At 46.0% G+C, this 13559-nt stretch overlaps 1 protein-coding gene across 1 annotated transcript in view; it reads left to right on the top strand.

The window, feature by feature from the left end:
• Positions 1 to 2827: 2827 nt before the first annotated feature.
• LOC119977202 (interferon-inducible GTPase 5-like) overlaps positions 2828 to 13559 on the top strand; it is a 134887-nt gene continuing 124155 nt past the window's right edge. Inside the window, exon 1 of the mRNA XM_038817908.1 lies at positions 2828 to 2887. The gene's annotated coding sequence lies outside the window, so the exon portion shown is untranslated. The remainder of the gene's footprint in view (positions 2888 to 13559) is intronic.

Genomic DNA, 13559 nt, shown 5'->3' with positions numbered 1-13559 from the left:
TTCCCTGATCAACTCATTACCCTACTCTCCGGCTTCTATACCCGGGTCTATCCTCTACATTATCCTAACTAATTATCCCATTTTGTATCACATTCGTTTGTTCAATTCCTCACCTTTGTCATGGTAGACTGGTACAAGAGGTGAAGTCACATGGGATCAGAGGAGAGCTGGCAAGTTGGAGACAACTGGTTTGGGCACAAAAGACAGAGGGAAGAAGTATCTGGGTGCTTTACTGAATGGAATGATGTGGCTCGCGGCATTCCACAGGGATCAGTTCTGGGGCCTTTGTTGTTCACAGTGTATGTAAATGATTTGGAAGGAAATGTAGCTGGTCGGATTCGTAAGTTCGCAGGCGACACAGAAATTGGTGGAGTTGTGGATAGTGAAGAGGATTGTCAGAGGACACAGCAGGATATAAACTGCTTGGAGTCTTGGGCGGAGATATGGCCGATGGAGTTTAATCCGGACAAATGTGAGGCAATGTGCTTTGGAACATCCAATGCATGTCGGAATTACACAGTAAATGGTCGAACTCTTGCGAGTGCTGACAGGCAGAGAGATCTGGGCATGTCCACCGATCACTGAAAATGGCAACGCATGTGGATTAGGTGGTCAAGAAGGCATACGGCATGCTGGCCTTCATCGGTCAGAGCACTGAATACAAAAATTGGCAAGTCCTGTTGCAGCTGTATGGAACCTCAGTTAGACCTCATTTGGAATATTTCGCACAATTCTGGTTGCAACACTACCAGAAGGATGTCGATGCTTTGGAGAGGGTACAGAAGCGGTTTACCTGGGATTTCTTTTTGATGGGGTAGTGTAGAGGGATCTTTACTCTGTATCTAACCCCTTGCTGTAATAGTAATAATAATAATCTTTATTGTCACCAGGATGTTGCCTGGAATGGAGGGCATTAGCTATGAGGAGAGGTTAGATAAACTCGGTCTGTTCTCACTGGAACGATGGAGATTGAGAGGCGACCTGATAGAGGTTTACAAGATTATGAGTGGCATAGACAGAGTGGATAGTCAGATGCTCTTTCTCAGGGTAGGAGAGTCAAGTACTAGGGGATGCTGGGGAAAAGTTTAGAACTAAGGTGCGAGACAATGTTTTTTACACAGAGGGTGGCAAGTCTATGGAACGCACTGCCTGGGGAGGTGGTGGGAGCGGGTACAATGGCGGCATTTAAGGGACATCTGGACAACTATATGAATAGGGTGGGAATGGAAGGATACGGACTCTGTAAGTGCAGACGGTTTTAGTTCAGGCAGGTACCATGGTCGGTGCAGGTTTGGAGGGCCAAAGGGCCTGTTCCTGTGCTGTATTGTTCTTTGAGGAGAGTGTAGAGGGAGCTTTACTCTGTATCTAACCCCTTGCTGTAATAATAATAATGTTTATTTTCACAAGTAGGTTTACATTAACACTGCAATGAAGTTACTGTGAAAAGCCCCTAGTCCCCACATTCCAGCGCCTGTTCTGGTATACCGAGGGAGAATTCAGAATGTCCAAATTACCTAATAGCATGTCTTTCGGGATTTGTGGGAGGAAACCGGAGCACCCAGAGGAAACCCACGCAGACACGGGGAGATCGTGCAGACTCCACACAGTGACCCAAGCCGGGAATCGAACCTGGGACCCTGTAGCTGTGAAACTATAGTGCTAACCACTATGCTATCATGCTGCCCTGTACCAATCCTAAGAGCCATGATGTGGAGATGCCGGCATTGGACTGGGGTGAGCACAAGAAGAGGTTTCACAACACCAGGTTAAAGTCCAACTGGTTTCTTTCGAATCACTAGCTTTCGGAGCACTGCTCCTTCCTCAGGTAATTCACCTGGGAATTCCGAAAGCTAGTGATTCAAAACAAACATGTTAGACTTTAACCTGGTGTTGTAAGACTTCTTCTTGTAATCCTAAGAGTGTTTGATGGGGACAGTGTAGAGGGAGCTTTAATCTGTATCTAACCCCGTGCTGTACCTGTCCTGGGAGTGTTTGATGGGGACAGTGTAGAGGGAGCTTTACTCTGTATCTAACCCCGTGCTGTACCTGTCCTGGGAGTGTTTGATGGGAATAGTGTTGAGCGAGACAGATTGGGAGTCATTGCATAATATCGGTGCACTTAAACCTATTTTTTTCAATATAAATTTAGAGTACCCATTTCATTTTTTCCAATTCAGGGGCAATTTAGCGTGGCCAACCCACCTAGCCTGCACATCTTTGGGTTGTGGGGGTGAATCCCATGCAAACATGGGGAGAATGTGCAAACTCCACACGGACATTGACCCAGGGCCATGATCAAACCTGGGACCTCAGCGCCGTGAGGCAGCAGTGCTAACCACTGTGCCACCTTGCTGCCCCAGTGCACTTAAACCTACAATTATGAGGTTGTTCCCCTGGCTCTGATCACATTATAACCCCACCCCCGCCCTGCTCTGAGTTGCAATTTGTTGATCTTATTTCACAGCAGCAGGGCCACGGAGGTGCCATTCTCATTTTGAGCCTCTTGGAATTCACAGCATGATTGCAAATTTCAATCTGCTGTCTTCCCTCCTCCCACGCTGCCCCAAGCTCGCTCTTCCTGTTCCTGGCCCTGGATGCTCCCACCCTCAACCCCAACTTCTGGTGCCGCCTCCACCCGCTGTGTGCCCCCCATTCCTCATTCTGAAGGTAATGTCTGGAGAGTAATTCTTGTTGATGTTGTTGAAAATACAGAAATCATGATCTTTCTCCCCTCTCTGTTCCACTCACATTTTCCCTATTCCTCCCCAACCCCCACAGGAGAGGACCTCCCTGAGTTGGAAACGGAGGCTGTTCTTCTTCAATCTGAGCTCGTTTCTCATCGCTGTCTGTTTCTACATCCGACACAACGCGTACTGTGAGACTGGAGGTGAGACGGGCACCAGGTCACTTTTTAAATTATTTCAGGGTATGTGGGTGTCGCTGGTATTTATTGCCCATCCCTAATTGCTCTTCAGAAGGTGGTGGTGAGCTGCCTTCTTGAACCGCTGCAGTCCATGTGGTGTAGGTACACCCACAGTGCTGTTAGGGAGAGAGTTCCAGGATGTTGTCCCAACGACTGCGAAGGAACTGTGATATAAGGCTGCGTACTTAGCCCCCTACTCTACTCCCTGTACACATACGACTGTGTATCGCCAAGAAAGCACAACAGCGCCTATACTTCCTCGGGAAACTAAGGAAATTCGGCATGTCCACATTAACCCTTACCAACTTTTACAGAGGCACTATAGAAAGCATCCTATCTGGCTGCATCACAGCCTGGTTTGGCAACTGCTCAGCCCAGGACCCCAAGGAACTTCAGAGAGTCGTGAATACCGCCCAGTCCATCACATGAACCTGCCTCCCATCCCTTGATTCCATTTACACCTCCCGCTGCCGGGGGAAAGCGGGCAGCATAATCAAGGATCCCTCCCACCCGGCTTACTCACTTTTCCAAATTCTTCCATCGGGCAGGAGATACAGAAGTCTGAGAACACGCACGAACAGACTCAAAAACAGCTTCTTCCCCGCTGTCACCAGACTCCTAAATGACCCTCTTATTGACTGACCTCATTAACACTACACCCTGTATGCTTCAACCGATGCCAATGCTTATGTAGTTACATTGTGTACCTTGTATTTTCATGAATTTTGTTTAATTCCCTTTTCTTCCATGTAATGAATGATCTGTTGAGCTGCTCGCAGAAAAATACTTTCACTGTACCTCGGTACACGTGACAATAAACAAATCCAATCCAATCCAATATTTCCAAATCAGGACGGTGAGTGACTTGGAGGGGAACCTCCAGCTGGTGGGGTTCCCAGGTATCTGCTGCTCCTGTCCTTCTAGATGGTAGTGGTCGTGGGTTTGGAAGGTGCTGTCTAAGGAACCTTGGTGAGTTCCTGCAATGCATCTTGTAGATGGTACACACGGCTGCCACTGTGCGACGGTGGTGGAGGGTTTGAATGTTTGTGGAAGGGGGAGCAATCAAACGGGCTGCTGGATTGAATTTAAAGACAAGTGTGTGTGTGTGTGAGGAACTGGTGCTTCCTTCCAGGTGTGAAATTCTGTCCGTTCAAATGGGGAATGATTTGTGAAATGGTTCTCTCAGTGGCTGAGAGTTTTCCCTGGTGTGGAAGAAGTCACATTGGGTAATTTAGAAAGGATGGTTAAAACACAGCTTTTGGATTTGGTGGACAAACTGCAGTTTGCGGGATGGGGAAGTTGGAAATAATTAAAATGACAGCTCAGCATTTAAACATGCCAGAGACGCAGTCTGAATCATTGGAATTAGAAAAAATTAAATTACAAATGGAACAAGGGGCTGTTTAGCTCACAGGGCTAATCGCTGGCTTTGAAAGCAGACCAAGACAAGCCAGCAGCACGGTTCGATTCCCGTAACAGCCTCCCCGAACAGGCGCCGGAATGTGGTGACTAGGGGCTTTTCACAGTAACTTCATTTGAAGCCTACTCGTGACAATAAGCGATTTTCATTTTCATTTCATTAGAAATTCAGGAAAGGAAACATAGAGAGTGGTAGAAGCAAATGAAAGAGAGAAGGTAGAGAAAATTAAAGAGAGGGAGGCGATGTCAAGAGAAAAAGGGTAACAAGAGAGAATTTAAACTTCACAAAATGGCACTGAAAGAGAGGGAGTTGGAAAAGCAAAGAGAATATCAATTTAAAATGTTGAGTTAAATGCAGTCATTGAATAAAGTTCAGAGGAATGAGTCCCTTTCCTAGTCCAAATCTTAGTGGGGATATACTTAAATATATTCAAGCTGCCAAGATTTGACAAAAAAGATGTAGCTTTTTTAAAAATCCCATTTGCCAAAGTAGCCAAACAATTGTAGTGGCCAAGAACCATATGGTATCGTTGGTTCAAACAGAGTTGGCAGGTAGAGCTGGTGAAATGTTTGTGTCACCATCAGAGGAGGTATCTGGGGATTATGATGAGGTGAGAATAACCATATTAAATGCATATAAACTAGTGCCAGATACTTAAAGATAGATGTTTAGAAATCTAAGGGAAAACCCAGTCAGACATGTATAGAATTTGAAAGAATCAAACAAAATAATTTTGATAGGTGGATATGAGCATTAAAAATAGACCAAACATATAAGGGAACGGTTATTTTGGAGGAATTTACAGATTCTCCTCCCACAGTAGTGAGTACTCACGTGAAAGAGCAAAAGGTTAAAACTGCTAGAGAGGCAGCAGAAATGGCCGACGATTTTGAATTGGTCGATAATGCAAAGTTTTTTTTTTAGGTATTTTAGGCATATAGAACAAGTGACATTGTACAGTGCAAAAAAACAAGAAGTCAAGACATAAATTAAACATAGTGCAAACCACGACTCTGTCCACGCACGGACCCGCCCCAACATAATGTACGTGAATCTATAAACATAGTGCAAAAGCCGTTCACCTTTCGTACAGGACCCACCCTTATTGCCCCCCTACTCTAATCTACCCGCCCCCCTGATGATTAATTTCCCGCAAAGAAGTCGACGAACAGTTGCCACCTCCAGGCGAACCCTAACATTGACCCTCTCAAAGCGAACATAATTTTCTCCAGAGAAAGCTAGCCATGTCCGATAGCCAGGTCTCCGACTTCGGGGGCTTTGAGTCCCTCCAAGCTGATAGTATTCGTCTCCGGGCTACCAGGGAAGCAAAGGCCAGAACGTCTGCCTCTTAGCTCACTCGGCTAAATTGCTGGCTTTGAAAGCAGACCAAGGCAGGCCAGCAGCATGGTTCGATTCCCGTATCAGCCTCCCCGGACAGGCGCCGTAATGTGGCGACTAGGGGCTTTTCACAGTAACTTCATTGAAGCCTACTCGTGACAATAAGTGATTTTCATTTCATTTCATTCATTTCTCCTCCTGGATTCCCGGGTCTTCCAACACCCCGAAAATCACCATCTCTTGACTCAGCGCCACTCTTTTTTTTTTGTTTTTTTTTATAAATTTAGATTAGCCAATTATTTTTTCCAATTAAGGGGCATTAAGGGGCAGTCCAAAGATGTGCAGGTTAGGTGGATTGGCCATGCTAAATTGCCCGTAGTGTAAGGTTAATGGGGGTTAATGGGGGGATTGTTGGGTTACGGGTATACGGGTTACGTGGGTTTAAGTGGGGTGATCATTGTTCGGCACAACATCGAGGGCCTGTTCTGTGCTGTACTGTTCTATGTTCTATGTTCTATGTAATTTAGCGTGGCCAATCCACCTACTCTGCACATTTTTTTTGGGTTGTGAGGGTGAAACCCACGCAGACACTGGGAGAACGTGCAAACTCCACACGGACAGTGACCCAGAGCTGGGATCGAACCTGGGACCTCAGCGCCGTGAGGCAGTTGTGCTAACCACTAGGCCACCGTGCTGCCCTCCTCTTGTTTTTAACACCGTTGACATGCCATCTGCAAACCCCTGCCAAAATCCCCAAAACTTTGGACATGTCCAAAACATGTGGACATGGTTCGCTGGTCCTCCCTCGCATTTTGTGCACCTGTCCTACACCCCAAAGAATCTGCTCATCAGAGCAATTGCCAGCGGCTCTATAGCCAGCGCAGACAACAGTGGGGAGAGGGGGCATCCCTGTCTCGTCCCCTGCTGCAGTCTAAAATAGTCTGAAGTTGTCATATTCATCCGTATGCTTGCCACAGGAGCTTTATACAGCAACCTTACCCAGTCAATAAAGCCCCGCCCAAATCCGAACCGTCCCAGTACCTCCCACAGATAATCCCATTCTATCCGATCAAAAGCCTTTTCTGCACCCATTGCGATCACTACCTCAACCTCCCTACCTTCCGGGGGCATCATGATCACATTTAACAGCCTTCTTACATTGGCCACCAACTGCCTCCCCTTAACAAACCCCGTCTGGTCCTCCACGATAACGTCCGAAACACAATCCTCAATCTTGGAAGACAAGATTTTGGCCAGCAACTTGGCATCCACATTCAACAGTGAGATCGGCCTATGGAACCCACACAGCTCCGGGTTGATTTAGAGGTTAGTTGATAAGAAGGTGTCAGATCTTCTTAAAGATTTTCTTTTGTGAGGGTATGGTTTACTCAAGGTGGAATAGGTAAAGAGATTAAGATCCAACTTTAATGGTGAGAGATAAAGAGATATATAATTCAGAAGGAGTTGTTTCGACACCCTGGGAGAGTACACGGTCAATTCCAACCCCATAGACCCCGGAGTCCCAATGTAAGTAAATTAACCAATAATTTGAATATTTCCCTGAGATCTTTGACCCTTGGCTGCTCCAATGAGCTAAAGGCACCATATTTCAAAAATAAAATATTTTTAAAAACTGTTTATTATCGTAAGCGAAAAGATAAACATGTAATGGAAATAATAGAACAATGGTCTATTAATCTAACTATTCCCCTAACCCCATCCCACCCTCACTCAGACACACGGTGGTGGGGGGTTGTTGGGGTTGGAAAGGCTCCTAAAAACAGGGATGACGCTGGGGGTGAGTGATGGCTGTTTGCTGCTGAGGTTGTAGTCTTTGTAGGTGGCAATCTTCCAAGGACGCAAAGTGTTACAATCATCGGTTGGTTTGGATCTTCTAATGTTTGACTTTCAATAGAACATGGAGGTGATAGAATTCTCTCTGGGAGTCACCTACAAGCATCCACCAGTCTGGCAGTCAAACTCACATGAGATAATATTAGAAATCTCTACCTGAGAATTTAAAAGAAGGTTGTCCGTCCACTCCACTTATTGAACGTTTGTCCGCGGACTCTGCAGAAGAAGATTAACTGTCACAAAGAGAAAGTAGAAGACCCTTTTCCAGATCTCCTAGAGATCTCTGGGAGAGCGATGAGCAGCCTTCCAAACAGGGGGCCAGGCTTTTCCAGGCCTGCTGGAGACTGTTCGCAGCCTTTTGATGAGAAGCTACATTCACAGGCTTCAGCCTTTTCCATCGTCATGCAGAGAGTTGAGATATCTGCTTTACCTTCCAGTAAACTTCGCCAGCGAGAGAGAGCAGCTTGACCTGCTGTGTGTTGCCTTTCAGGTCTAAGCAGAAACTGAAAGCCAAAATGGAACCTGCCTTTCTGTTCCAGAAGTTTCTGACCGCAATCGAAAACCAGAGGCTGGCCCGGAATCCCAGAAGAATCGCTGCTTGCGAAGTCCTTTGAAACGTCATTTTGGCGCATGCTACAGAGCATGCTGAATCAAGAGGTCTCCCCGGCCAGTCCAAATAGCAGCCAGCAGCGGCGTGGGGGGGGGGGGGGGGGTTCGGTACAGCCAGGTTTACAATTCTCGGACAGACAGCAAGGCAGGAATTAACGTGCAAACAAGGATGGGAAAGAGGTTCCTTATAGTGTCATAAAAGGTGGTAATATGAGGGATGATTGGTGAAGTGAGTAATATTCTATTATATAAGGTACGGTAAGAGAAAGTGGTGAGAGGAGTAATAGAGAAATTACCTTTCTCAGGGGTACAGTTTATCCGGGGTAATGATATAGCTGGATCACAGGTGGGAGTGATGCCCACTATGGTTGAAAAGCCAGTGGATTGTCAAGCAACTGAGATGCTGCAATAAGCATATACTGGAGTGTTTCCAGATTGTGTGGTAATAAGATCACAAAGCCACAGGCTGAGACGGGAGGAGGAGAAATCAAGGAGCTAAGATAGGGAGGGATAGCTGAGGTTCAGTTTTCAGAAACAATCTTTGACCAGATGGTTGATGGAGAACAAGAGCAGGCAGAGGATGTAGAGAATATATTTAGTTCAGGAAAATTGGTAGAATTACAATAGAAGGATTGATAGATAAAGCAGTTGTGTCAGAAAGCAGACACACAAATAGAATCTGAGTGTATACCGGCGCGTTATTACATTAGAAATAATGTATTAATGAGGAAGTGGAGACCTTTACATATTCAGGCAGATGGGAAGTAGGTAAAAGTTCATCAAGTGGTATTACCGGTGGATTATTGTAAGGCGGTTTTACCGGTAGTGCATAAGTTCCATTTTTAGGAGTAAGGAAAACTCAAGCAAAAATACAGAAACATTTTTATTGGCTTGGATAAGGATGTAGTTGAACTTTGCCATACATGTCACACATGTCAGATGATAGGGAAACCTCAGGCGGTGAGAAAACCAGTGCCCTTAATACCCATTCCAGCATTTGAGGAACCTTTTATTAAGGTCCTAATTGATTGTGTGGGGCCACTTCCTAAGATGAAAAGTGAGAATCAGTATTTGTTGATCATAATGGATGTGTCTACTAGATTTACGGAGGGAACTCCATTATGACATATTACAGTTAAGAGGGTTGTAGAGGAGTCAACTTTAATCAGATACGGACAATTAAAAGAAATCCAATCAGATCAAGGATCCAATTTTATGTCAAAGTTATTCAGAGAAGTTAAGGATAGCTCAGGAGTAAAGACATTTAACTCAACTGCGTATCATCCAGAATCACAGGGAGCGTTAGAAAGGTGACATCAAACTCTAAAGACCATGTTGAGGGCCTTTTGTCAGGATTATCCAGAAGATTGGGATAAAGGAATTCCATCTGTATTTGCAATTAGGGATTCACCTAACGAATCAACTAAATTCAGTCCATTCAAATTGATTTTTGGTCATGAGGTGAGAGGACCACATAAAATGATCAAAGAGAAATTGGTGTCAGCGTTCGGAGACAACATTGTTGGACTATTTAGGGAAAGATTAAATAGGGCTGGTGAGTTGGCTAAAATACATTTAAAATTGTCACAGCATGTGATGAAAAAACAGGTGGTTAAGAAATCAAAAACTCCTAGTTTTGTTAGTGGGGAGAAAGTATTAGTATTATTACCACTGAAGGTGAACAATTAAAAGCAAGATTTAGTCGGCCTTATAATATCAAAAGGAAATTGAGTGAGGTGAATTATTTGATAAGAACACCAGATAGAAGGGAAACTCCAGTGTGTCAAGTTAATATGCTCAAAAGGTATCTTGATAGGGAAGCAAAGAAGGAGGATGTGTTAGTGATTATAACTCAGATAGAAGAGATAAATCTAGATGATTCTGAATTTGACATTAATCAAATTAGATTGGACAGTGAGGAAGTAAAAGAAATTTTGATGAATTACTGAGTTATCTTCCGGAGAAGAATCAAAGTGACCTGAAAGAGTTATTCCAGTCACATGTGGGAACAAACCAGGAAGTACTAAGGTGATTATACATGATGTAGATGTGCTAAATTCTATTCCAATTAAGCAACATCCGTATAGATGTAATTCACTCAAGTTAGCACAGGTACAAAAGGAGATTGAAAGCATGCTTAAGAATTATACTATTGAAGTGATTTGCAGTAATTGGAGCTCGCCTATTGTGATGGTGCCAAAACCAGATGGAATGCAATGATTGTGTGTGGACTATAGGAAAGTCAATACAGTTGCAAAGTCCGATTCAAATCCGATTCTTCGTTTCGAAGACTATATTTAAAAGGTGCGACATGCAAATTTTATTCCCAAAATTGACTTACTTAAAGGATACTGCCAATTACCGGTCCCAGAAAGTGTGAAAGAAGTTTAGGCTTTTGTAACGGCAAGTGGTCTGTTGTGGACTAAACAATTGTGCAGTATTCATAGACGATTTGATGGTGTTCAAGTGAAACGAGGAAGGAGCATTTAGAACATTTGAAGGAATTCTTTGATCGTCTACAGGATGCTGGATTTCCGAGCATGGGTGGGTTCGACAGAAAATTCGTGCCAAATTTCAGAAGTGTGGCTGCTACACTGCCTGAACTTTTAAAAAAGAACCAGAAATTTCATTGGATATCAGAATGTCAGGAGGGCTTTAACAATCTGAAAACTGTATTAACCACCGCATTGCTTTTGACAACACCAAATTATGACCAGCAATATCCTAACAAATATTGGGGCCTGGTATCCTAACCATGATAATGAGCAGGATAGATAAAGGGGACTCAGTAGATGTAATATAGTTGGATTTCCAAAAAGCATTTGATAAGGTACCGCACTTAATAAGAAAAAACCCAATGGTCTTGCCGGTAGTATACTAGCACAGAGTGAACATGGACTAAGTGATTTAAGGCAGAGAGTTGGGATAAGAGGAGCATTTTCAGGATGACAACCTGTAACTAGCGGAGTGCCACAATTATTTACAATATATAGTATTGGACGAGGGAAGTAAATGACCTATTGCCAAGTTTGTGGATGATGCAAAAATAGGTGGGAAGGCAAATGGTGAGGATGACACAGTCTACAGAGAGATATGGACAGGTTAGGTGAGTGGGCAAAATGTGGCAGATGGAACATAATGTAGGGAAATGTGAAATTATGCACTTTGGTAGGAAGAATAAAGGAGCTGAATATTATTCAAATGCAGAAAGCTGCAGCACAGAGGAATTTGAGGGTCCTCATGCATAAAGCACAAAAAAAATCACAAGGGCAGAATCTCAGAGTAAAGGGTCTCCCATTTCAGACAGAGATGAGGAGGAATTTCTTCTCTCAGAGGATAGCAAATCTCTGGAATTCTTTACCGCAGAGAGCTGTAGAGGCTGGGTCGTTAAGTATGTTCATAGAATCATAGAATTTACAGTGCCGAAGGAGGCCATTCTGCCCATCGAGACTGCACCGGCTCTTGGAAAGAGCACCCTACCCAAGCCTACCCCCTTAACCCAGTAACCCCACCCAACACTAAGGGCAATTTTGGACACCAAGGACAATTTAGCAATCCACCTACCCTGCACATCTTTGGACTGTGGGAGGAAACCGGAGCACCCGGAGGAAACCCACGCACACACTGGGAGAACGTGCAGACTCCGCACAAACAGTGACCCAGCGGGAAATTGAACTTGGGACCCTGGAGCTGTGAAGCAATTGTGCTAACCACTGTGCTACCGTGCTGCCCTTCAAGGCTGAGAGACAGATTTTTAATCAGTGAGGGAATCGAGGGTTTTGAGGATGAGGTGGGAAAGTGGAGTTGAGGATTATCATGTCAGATCACCCATTGAAGGGTGGAGCAGACTCGATGGGCTGAATGGCCAACTTCTGCTCCTATATCTTGTGGTCTGATGAGCACTTCGATATTCATTGAAAGCACTGTGAAAATGCAGGTGACTCACTCAGATGCTGACTCAGAGTCTGAATACTCAGTCCCCACCCCACACAGCACGTATGCCACAACCAATCCTCAAAAAGCTCAATGTGCCCATCTGTAGCTGGGATCAGTCTTGGCAGAAAGTGGGGCACACACCTCGGGCTTGGGGGATGGTTGGGACTGTGGACCTATGTGTGTCTCGTGGGGGTTGGGACTTCGGAACACAGACACCCACCTACCAGGGTACATGTCAATGCTCCTCTCTACCTCAATACCGCACTGGCATCCTGCTCTGTATCTCAGTACCGCACTGGCATCCTGCTCTCTCTCTCAGTACCGCACTGGTGTCCTGCTCTGTGTCTCAGTGTCGCACTGGCATCCTGCTCTGTATCTCAGTACCGCACTGGCGTCCTGCTCTGTGTCTCAGTGTCGCACTGGCATCCTGCTCTCTCAGTACCGCACTGGTGTCCTGCTCTGTGTCTCAGTGCCGCACTGGCATCCTGCTCTCTCAGTACCGCACTGGCATCCTGCTCTGTGTCTCAGTGCCACACTGGCATCCTGCTCTGTGTCTCAGTGCCGCACTGGCATCCTGCTCTGTGTCTCAGTGCCGCACTGGCATCCTGCTCTCTCAGTACCGCACTGGCATCCTGCTCTGTGTCTCAGTGCCACACTGGCATCCTGCTCTGTGTCTCAGTGCCGCACTGGCATCCTGCTTTGTCTCTCAGTGCCGCACTGGCATCCTGCTCTGGCTCTCAGTACCGCACTGGCATCCTGCTCTGTATCTCAGTACCGCACTGGCATCCTGCTCTCTCTCTCAGGACCGCACTGGCATCCTGCTCTGTGTCTCAGGACCGCACTGGCATCCTGCTCTGGCTCTCAGTACCGCACTGGCATCCTGCTCTGTGTCTCAGTGCCGCACTGGCATCCTGCTCTGTGTCTCAGTACCGCACTGGCATCCTGCTCTGTGTCTCAGTACCGCACTGGCATCCTGCTCTGTCTCTCAGTACCGCACTGGCGTCCTGCTCTGTGTCTCAGTATCGCACTGGTGTCCTGCTCTGTGTCTCAGTGTCGCACTGGCGTCCTGCTCTGTATCTCAGTACCGCACTGGCATCCTGCTCTGTATCTCAGTACCGCACTGGCATCCTGCTCTGTGTCTCAGTATCGCACTGGTGTCCTGCTCTGTGTCTCAGTACCGCACTGGCATCCTGCTTTGTCTCTCAGTACCGCACTGGCATCCTGCTCTGTGTCTCAGTACCGCACTGGCGTCCTGCTCTGTGTCTCAGTATCGCACTGGTGTCCTGCTCTGTGTCTCAGTATCGCACTGGTGTCCTGCTCTGTGTCTCAGTACCGCACTGGGACCCAGCTCTTTCACTCGGTACCGCACTGGCATCCTGCTCTGTCTCTCAGTACCGCACTGGGACCTTGCTCTGTGTCTCAGTACCGCACTGGAATCCTGCTCTGTCTCTCAGTACCGCACTGGCATCCTGCTTTGTC

Source organism: Scyliorhinus canicula, chromosome 14, assembly GCF_902713615.1.
Source record: "Scyliorhinus canicula chromosome 14, sScyCan1.1, whole genome shotgun sequence".
In the NCBI taxonomy this organism is placed as follows: Eukaryota; Metazoa; Chordata; class Chondrichthyes; order Carcharhiniformes; family Scyliorhinidae; genus Scyliorhinus; species Scyliorhinus canicula.
The sequence above is the reverse complement of the archived record's forward strand: the minus strand, read 5'-3'. Positions and strand labels throughout refer to the sequence as shown.